This window comes from Canis lupus, chromosome 19, assembly GCF_011100685.1.
Source record: "Canis lupus familiaris isolate Mischka breed German Shepherd chromosome 19, alternate assembly UU_Cfam_GSD_1.0, whole genome shotgun sequence".
Taxonomy (NCBI): Eukaryota; Metazoa; Chordata; class Mammalia; order Carnivora; family Canidae; genus Canis; species Canis lupus.
The window spans coordinates 16,465,779-16,473,263 of NC_049240.1; the positions used below are offsets into that span (position 1 = coordinate 16,465,779).

At 38.0% G+C, this 7,485-nt stretch overlaps 1 long non-coding RNA gene across 1 annotated transcript; it reads right to left on the reverse strand.

Annotated features, from left to right (window-relative positions):
• Positions 1-359: 359 nt before the first annotated feature.
• LOC102153534 lies at positions 360-7,052 on the reverse strand. Its single transcript, XR_005373759.1, has 3 exons — positions 6,999-7,052; positions 5,291-5,480; positions 360-573 (listed from the first exon to the last, which is right to left on the reverse strand). It is a non-coding gene; the product is annotated as an uncharacterized LOC102153534 (long non-coding RNA).
• Positions 7,053-7,485: the final 433 nt, after the last annotated feature.

Genomic DNA, 7,485 nt, shown 5'->3' on the forward strand with positions numbered 1-7,485 from the left:
AATTGAACTGTAAAAGCTAAGCTTTCAGATCACCAAATAAATCAAATTTCTGTAAAATATATGGCCTCTAGTCATAACTGAATCTTTGGTTTTCTCCCTGTTTCTGAAAGAGAAACAAAGAAAACATGTTTAGTTATTTATCCTTTACCAAAAAAAAAAAAAAAAAAAAAATCCTAGGATAAGAGAAAATGAAAGGCATTTTAAAGACTGAATTAACCATTAGCAATGCATAGTTATGATCTAGCTATGGGGCACACTGTAGCCATGAAAAGAAGCACGAGCCTAGCGTGCCCAGACATTAACCAAAACTGGGGAAAGCCTAAGGCATGAGATTTTTTTTTTAAATGTATAAACTCTTTTATTCACTGCTATTCCTCTTTTGTATAATTTCATGAATATCTGCGTTGATGAAGATGTTGTTTTAGATCAAAGATGATAGCGATATCACGTAGGGGGCTGAGTAGCCACAGGGCAGAGTCCCATAGGATGACAAGGCTTTTCCTCAGCTTCAAAGTCCAGGACCATTCTTAATATTTCAGCAGTAGTGATTGGTTTCTCATGGACTGGCTTTTACTATACGGATGCAAAAGAAAATAGAATTAGAACTGCCCATTGGAAAATCACTTGCAGAGAGGCTATGCTAGGAAGCCAACTTATAAAAAGGATGTGATTTTATGAACATGGAATCAGAGGAGATGGAATTAGCAGCATGACTCCATGGCTAGTTATCCAGCTCCTTGTCTAAAACTTTCTTTTCCACCATCGCTTTATGGATGTTGTACGGAATGATGGTAATTAGAGAACTCATCAACACGACCCCCTGATAGAGCTGGATTTTGCTCTCCCTGTTTCTTACCTGGAAGACTATTAGCATAACTGAATTTATTTGCCATCATTTATTAAGTGTTTAATAGTTTACCTCTCAGAGTTTGCAAGTGTATACAAGTAGTAAGCTTTGCTATCAAAATTAAGGAAATTGAGTATTTGCTGTAGAAAATCAACCCTTTTCTCCTCCTGAGTGGAAAACATAGCTCTCCTGTTCAATCTAATTCTTCCATTTTTGTCCCATATCATATTATGTCTGATCTATTCCAAAACTACTTCCATCATTTACTTTTCTTTGGCTTATTCTTCATCCTTTCTGTCTTTACTGGTTATTTCCTTGTATATAAATGAATTCACCTCTCTTAAACTTAAAAAAAAAAAAAAAAACTTCCTGGGCTCTTAACTCCCTTCCAGCTCAAATCCACTCTTTGTGTCAAACCTCCGATAAAAGAAGTCTGTGTCTCCACTCAAACACCTCATAATCGGGTTTAATTTTAACACTACTCCTTGGAAACCATTCATTCTGTGGCTTTGCTCACTGGTGAGCCCTTCTTGCATTTCCAAGCCTTGGCCTCCTTTGGCTTCTCATAAATGTACGGATTCTCCAATTAACTCAAACCACTGCTCAGGTGTTTCCTATTTGGCTTCCTTCCTCTCCTGCTCTGTAATTTTCACTATTCCTCACAGCTTGATCTTTGTCCTTCTCTCATGCTACCCATTTTGTCTGAGCAAACTGATTTATTGTTATGATTTCAATGTCCAGCTTTTTCCTTATGATACAGCCAAACTGTTATCTCCAGCTCACCTCCTAAGCTCCAAATCTGTATATTTGGCAGCCAATCTATCATCCCACCAAGGGAGCAATTTATCCTCAACATTGCAAAATGGAGTTCATATTTTTTCTCCAAACCTCCCTCTTGTGTTATATATATATATAGATATATATATATATCTATATATATATCTATATATATAGCTATGGGGCACACTGTAGCCATGGTATATATATACCCTGTTTTCGAGAAATGCATCACCATTTATCCAGTCACCCAGATGAAAAGATTAAGTCACCTTTGCAACTGTTCTCTCCTTTGCCTCCAGCACCGGGTCAATCCCATACATCTCATTGATAAAGATGTGGACATATTTTTTACCAGTCTTTTTGCTCCAAGCTCACTGCCACCACTTTCATTCAGGCCTTACCCCTCATATGGACTGACTCAACATCTTATAGTAGTGTTCTCCTCTATGTCCTATATGAGAAAACAATTCTAATAAGTGTCAAGGGGGAAAAATAGCAATACATATGAAAGTGCAAATAGAGAAAATCAAAGAGTGTCACCTCAACATCTAAAACCTTTCTAAGTGCCCAGAAATCTAATCTACCACTGTTTTGATTGTTGGAGTTTTTTACTGACATCAGGGAACACAAAAACAAATTCTAAATTAAACCATCCATCCACATCTCTTTCATTTAGAGTGACTCCTATTTACCCATTTGAGTAATAACTTAAGGCTTTCTGGCATTGCCAGCTCTGAGTCAGTGTGAAGTATTAAACAATAGCCTCTGATAGCTTTTCTGAGTCATCTTAAATTGCCATTGAAGGTTCAAAGCCTTACTCCTGTCACATACTGTCATTTCTGTTCTTTGGTGTCTTGCTAAAACATGTGTACTTTCCATTATATCTTCACTGTAAATTGCAAGATTAGCAATGAGTTTTCATCACCTGAAGTTTTAGATTCCATTTGTCCTCAAGGTCCAGTTTATTATATCCTGTGCTCTGCTCTAAGCCATTAGTTTGTAAAATAAAGTGTTTTTTCATCTGAGAAATCCTATGTTTTAAGCATGCTTACATTATGCACCTTAATATTATTGATACAAGACAAGTGATAGAAGCTCAGGGATATAGCCAGCTTCCTGGAGAAGATTCTAACAAACATGAAGGGAAGAACCACATATTTATAATATGAGAAGTTACTCTTTTCCAAGCTTGAAGTGTTTTTAAAGGCTTGACCTCTCAAAGCATTGACAAGAATTTTACACCCTGTGGCCCTATCCCATCCTAGAAGCACTGCCCCTTGGACAGATGACACCAAAGTCTCAGGATTCATTTGCAGCACAAATAGAATATTTCCCAGTCGGGAGCAAGGGGCATAGGGGTGAGATTAACATCCCTCTGTTCAGGGGAGGTGTTCCACCTTCACAGTGTTCACAAAGCCAATCTTCACATTTGTAACTATTCTGTTGCAGCTGGAGCCTTGCATATATTTGTATGTTGATTTCTCTGGTGATTTAAAAATATTTCTTAGAGCAAGAAAAGCCAAGCCATCCACCAAAGCAACTGAGATTAGCAGGTTGCATTTTATTTCAATTCTGTGCAAAAGCATTTGACATTCAACAAGAGCAACAACAAACAGCAGTGAGGGCCTGCTTCTAAGAGCTCTTTAAATAAGTATAAATTGCCAGCAAAAGGGGAAAATAGTTATTACACTTTCTAAAATTGTATGTGTGTATGTGTGTATAAACACAGTCATGTATAATCTACTACAACTTCTGCCTAAAACTGCTTTAAGTTTTTAATCTCTTAAACTGTGATTGAATCCATCGAAATAGGCCCTAAGGCACCTGCTAAAATGTGACATGAAGGAAACACATCCTGGGGCCTACTCTATGCCTTCTAGTTGATATTTGATTTGCAGGATGCCTGGGTGGCTCAATGGTTGAGCGCCTGCCTTCCACCCAGGGTGTGATCCCGGGACCCCAGAATTCAGTCCCACATCAGGCTCCCTGTGGGGAGCTTGCTTCTCTCTCTGCCTATGTCTCTGTCTCTGTGTCTTTCATGAATAAATAAAGTCTTTAAAAAAAGGGGGGGTATTTGATTTGCTTGGTAGTGGACCCCAAAAAAAGTGTCCATGTCTGAAAAGTCCCATCAAATCATACCTAATACATAAAAGAAAACCCTAGAACTCTGAATTTAACTTAGAGTAGCTTTTTGCCCTTTAATAATGCAGTTTCATCTCATAAACCATTATCTAATCTACCTGAATGATTCTGTTGAAACCTGAAGGCAAAAAAAAAAAAAAAAAAAAAAAGGTATGATTCCTCTGTATCTCAATCAGAAGTTAGTTTTCTTGTTCTCCTGGCATTAATGCCAACCTGCCAGGGCTTAGCAGCACTAAAATATTTCTTCTTTCTCAAATACACACTGATTATTAACTTGAGAAACCTGAATACATAAACCAAATCTCTTCCATGGGTACTGTTCAGCAATTTAATCGTAAAAAGCTAAAAAAAATAATGTTTTTAGCACTCACAGATTCTTGTTTCAAATTCTCAAATCTAGTCATCTCTTTTATTAAGCTCACAACTTCCAAGTGTTATGAAGCAAATGACTGACAAGCATTTAAGCCTAGAAGGGAGGGGACCTTCATTTGCTGAGTATCTACTCTTTGGCAGGAACTTGGCACATATTTGCCTCATTGAATCCTTGTAAGATCTATAAAATGGAAGTATTTATTTCTGCTTTGTAGAGTAATGAAAGACCCAAAGACTGAAGTCCATATTAGACTATTCAGAAGCAAGGAAGCCAAGATGCCGGTCTAGGCGTGTCCTGTGCCAAAGGCTGCATTATTCCTAGTCCACCTGGCTGAAGCAGGCACACAAGAGCTGCTGAGAAGGTGTCCAGGATTATTTTCCTCAGGAACGCAGTGAGAAAGGCGTCTGGATTGGGTAGACCTCATTAGGATTATATGGGGGAAGTGACCTCTCTCCTGGAGCACATGGGTCTTGAATCACCTCCCTGAAGTGTGTGTCACAGGCGGGTCAGTTCAGACTAAATTCCAGGAATGATGGCAAGAGCGGCCCCATCCCACGGTCCTTCCATGCATCCTTCTGAGCCCTCTCATTTCTCTCTAGTCCACACTTTTTTCTCATCCTCCTCACCAACTACTACAAATGTCCAACACTATGATCTTCTTTTCTCTTCTACTTCAAATGGAGAAGACTAGAGGAAAACTTCAACTGCCACCTTCTTATCACACACGTTCATTCATACAGAGCTGTCTTTGCTCTTCTCTCCTATTACAGTGGAAGAGTTGCCCGCCTCCTTTCTACAGCTTTGTTGCCCACCTCCTCCTGCCTTCTCTGAGACCACTCTCTGTAATAGTCTCACTCCCTGGCATACGTTCTGGGGCACCATCTCCCACAGAGCATTTATACATTTGCTTTTCTTATTAAAAAAAAATCAAAGTCATGTCACCGTCTATAATTTTCTCTTCTATTTTGCAATCAGATTTTAGGAAAGCTTCACCTACACTCTCTTTCTCTACTTGTTTTCTTCAGCTGAGTCTTCAAGCTCTTGAAATCTGATTTATGACCACACTGTTTTACTGAGACAGTTCTGTTCAGGTCACTGACAAGTTCAACACTGTGAAATTCAAACAGTAGGTCTCCATCAGCCATTACCTTCCAGCAGCTCTGGGCTGGGTCTGCTATTGTGGATCTCTCCCTCCTTCAGCCACAGGCTCTTGCCTTGGCCTCCATGTCACTAAACACTCTGGGTCATCCTCTCAGCTCTCTGGAGGCTCCTTCTCTTTACATTTGCATTATGACCTCCTTCTACCTTCAGACAGCTACAAGGCATTGGGAGAGATAGCTGTGGAAAGTGGAAATTTATATAATGATTTTATTTGGCCTTAGATCTAAGGGACTACACACACACACACACACACACATACACACCAGATGAAATTGAGTACTTTTATGAACAAATTTTCCTAGGCGAGAGAGGCTGGTAGAGCAGAAATGGAATTACAATCTTCATTAGGGAGAGCAGTTCTTAGCTTGGCTACTGCACAGGTAAGAACGTTTGAGTTATAAGACAATTAAAAACAAACGCCTGCCCTGGGGACTGGATCTCAAAGCTGCCCTCCCCATCCTGGCATAGCATGGCTTTCTCTGCAGGTTGTTGACTTTCGCTTGCATCTGCATTACCTCAGTGGCCCCCAAACTCACGTTTCTACTTTATTGTTTTTGTACCTATTTGATAGTCCTGAGGGAACATCTCTGGGCTAAGTTATTTCGTGATATACCAATTGGTTTTATTATTGCTTTGGTTACAAAGTTACATTGGTTTTTGGAAGTCTTTTTCCAAGGCCTATTTTCCCATAAGCCCTGCTATTTTTAGCGTATGACTTTTTAGAACACAAAGATTTTCAGGAATGCACACTTGCTGACATCCCAAGTATGTCTTTATAAGTTCAACACGAATTAAACATGGAGTATCCTGTACTTTATTATTAAGCATATGCTTTAATTCTATGTATGTGTTTATTGAAAATTTCGAAAGTGTCATATTTTGTTTTCTCAAACTGTGTTTCTTCAAAGTCAAGTTCATATTTTTTATTACCTGTCTATCGTGCCTGAAGCATAAACAGGGAGCTATTTTTTGTTCTATGAGTTATATGGTGTGAGTCTGATAAATCTCTTCCCATATTCAAAGATTACAAAAATAGAGGAGTGAATTTTAATCAAGAATGTAGAAAGGAATTCATTTTTGGCCGAGTTCCAAGCCAAAGAAGTTTGACTCTCAATTAAGTGATAGAACTAAGGAGAAAAAAACAGAAGGTCCAAAGGAAAATGCAAATTTAACTTTAGCCACACTTTTCTAACAATTCCTATGAACATAAATGTAAAATTAACACTCAGGCTTAACCTGTTGATATCCAATCATTAAACTCTGTTGCTGATCATTTGATTAGAGGAGTCCTTCTCATAATTACTTCTCAGAATTTGTATCCCCCTTTCCCTCTTCTCAACTCTCTTTACCTAATATATCATGTCTTCTGGTTTAGTCAATCTTATAAATCCTATTTAAGACTCCAGACATTATTAATCCTGTTGCATTCAGTGCGTTAAAGAACTTTGTCTTATAAAATGTTGCCAAATGATGAAAGGAAACCACTCCACTGAGTTTTTTTTTTTTTTCCTCAATTTTTCATGCCCCAAAACTCATGATACTGGGATTGGAGAAAGAAAACATTTCCTTTCCTTTCTTCCATTCTTCCTCCCCAGTGCATTAAACTAAATTCTCAAAAGAGAAAGTAAATGGAACTTTTTAATACTAACGATTATGTAAAGAAGTTAATCACATTATTTTAAAGAAAGAATCCACCTTGCCTGCATGAGAAGATTGCAGATGGAGAATTAGCTACAGGATAAACGTTGGTGGCAGTTGAAATGGAATTTGATGACCACCTGCTAGCAAGCAGGAGGTACAATAGTACAATTTGTATGGTGGTGAAGACATGTGGTTAAGTGGAGGTCAAGCAACTTAAATACTTCCATGGTTTAATCTAGGCGTGTTTCATTTGAGAATTCTGCTGATTCGTATAAAATTCTAAGCTTGTTAATGCAATCAGAATATTTGCAATAGGTTTAGAGAAGAAGTAAAAATAGTATCTTAGGGTTAGTATGTTTTTAAACTACTTTTTCTTTCTTCATAAATAAGTTTACCATTTCTGATGTATGGCCATAGTAATAGTGTTCACATTTTCTTAATTAAAGCTTGGGATGCATTGTCAAAACTCCCAGAAACAAATAAAAAAAAAAAAAAAAGGAAAGAAAAGAAAAAGCAGAGGACATGCATGAGAACAACAGAA